This window comes from Globicephala melas, chromosome 11 (genome assembly GCF_963455315.2).
Source record: "Globicephala melas chromosome 11, mGloMel1.2, whole genome shotgun sequence".
Lineage (NCBI taxonomy): Eukaryota > Metazoa > Chordata > Mammalia > Artiodactyla > Delphinidae > Globicephala > Globicephala melas.
The window spans coordinates 95507845-95510216 of record NC_083324.2 but is presented as its reverse complement, the minus strand read 5'-3'; positions in this window follow the sequence as shown (position 1 = coordinate 95510216).

Below are 2372 nucleotides of genomic sequence, written 5' to 3'. Positions count from 1 at the left end.
TCTCTAAAAAGGTGGGGAGAGGAAACCTATGTGGGTAAAAATTGCAACCAAAAACAAAATCATTTCAAGTAATATTTTAAGATTTTTATGAGAAAATACATGACAAATGTTAGAGAGAAGGCCAGTAATTAGATTTTTTCTCTTTAGCTAAGGAATTCTGATATTTCATTTTACATCCAGAGTTAAAGTAGAATAAAGTATTCCCTGCATTGTTCTATTTAAAAGGTACGAATAATATCTAGAAGGTTAGTTCACAATCTGATACAGATCCTAAAAATTGCTAAGATGCATGGTATTCTACTCACATGGTAAAACGTATGCTTAAATAACAACAGAAAGTAAATACATTAATTTTCATACTTTCTCAATTTTTAATGTAAGAAGATTAGACTACATTCATTTAAAACTTGGTAAACTTTTAAAACCAGTAGTTTACAACTGCACTAAACGTCCCTACATTTTACTAAGAAAGAGGTTGACGTGTTGTTTTTTTCACAGCCTTCATCTGAGGTAACGGCAGATATTAGTTTTCTTGACATGGTTCAGTAATTTTGGCACCTCACTCCTTTCAGATCGAGTTAAACATGCTTTTAAATAGATGGATGTGGCCTATTACTAGACCTCATTTCCTTACTAAGGACTTCAAATGAAATTAGGTACTTGCTCTCCAATGTTAAAAGGGTCTCAGATATTTTCACAAGTTCACATATTCAAAAAGAAAGCAAAGTCTGATCGTACACACCAGAGATAAAGTCTTTGAGAGGATTACCAAGTGATGGTTTATATTCTGTGACCTCTTTACTAGTAACACATGTTCAAGAGGAAATTGGGAGTGATTTCCGACTTCTCTCCTTTGTCAATTTCCTCACTCTTTTCTCTCCTTTACACATGGGCACCTTCAAGTGGTGTAAATTGCATTTTCCTCCACCGTCTTCTCAATTTAGATTCTCTCTTTCCTGATGAGATTTTATCTCTTTAGCTCATACTAAATAATCCTTCGGTTACATTTTACATCAATTCCTTCATTCATTACCACTTGATAAGTTAGCATACGCATGTGTTATTATTTTTAATAAGTTCACATTAATGTGTTAAGTATCCGTATTGTATCCCAAAAATTAAATTAAAGAAACAAAATTTATTCCCTAGTATCTTCCTGCTTCTCATTGATATCTATTTAGTTCTGAAAAAAGAAAGCAAAATATATAGAAGTCTTAACTAATACTACTATGGATATTCCTCATGGCTTTTTTCCTTCACATTTCTATTTAACTGATATAATATACTCTAACTTTAAAATCAAAATGACCAGTTTCTAGTAACACATTTATAAGTGTGCTTAGTGATAAATCTATTTCTCTTATAGGTCTTTCTCTGAAATTTTGGGAAGGTTCTTCTATCAAATATAAGTATATGACAGAGTGTAGAAGAAAATAAGTAATACTTTGTGATCTGAACAAAGGGGGAAAAAAACTGCCTGAAATTTGTAAGAACTGACAGTGTTTTCGATGATATTTTCCTTTGCATTAAAAAGCAGCAAATAGCTTTTGATGCCGACTCGCTCAACTCGAAAGGAAATCAACGATCGAGTAACAAACGCGCGCCACAGCAACAAAATCATTTCTAACCCGTGACAACCAAAACCTAGGAAGTTTGTAAAAGAATGTGATTTGTCGTCAGGAGGCATCGGGTCCCCGGGTGCAGCGCCCAGCTCTGGCTGCCCTCACAGCCACGGCCGAGGGGCGCGGGCAGCGCGGCTCCAGGCCTGGTGGGCACAGACCAGCAAGAGAGTGAATTCTGCATACTGCACAGCTCATCGCTCAGTTCAGGGCAGTCAGATTGCATCTGGGATCAACCGATTGTGCTTCATGAAACCGTCAGCCCGCATCTGTGTCTGGATGTTTTCTCCCGTCCGGCTGTAAACAAGGCCGGCTCCGGGGTCTTCGCCCTCCTTGACGTGCGCGGAGGACCCCGCAGTCAGACCCGCTCAGCGGCCTCAGAGCCAAAGTTACAGTTCCTTCTTCCAGACAGCGGTTCCAGGGCGTACCGGGGAGTCATGGGAAGAAGCAACTTTGGAATGACAGACTCAGGGTCCCTTTTCAGAGATGCATACCTTAGATTCCTACGTAGCCTGGCGTGGCATGTCTCTTCCACGAAATTAATTTAGGTGTTCCTAACATGAACCACTGTTGTTTTTTTTTCTTCGGCCAACTAGCTCAGTAGCGTCATCATGTTGGGGAGGAGGGGTGGTGGTGACTGTTTTTGTTGTTTCACTGCTCTGGGGCTTTGCTAGGATCAGCCAAAAAAAAAAAAAAAAAAAAAGGCACGGATAGAAATACTGTCAATCTGGTCCACCTCCAGGAACCCAATCA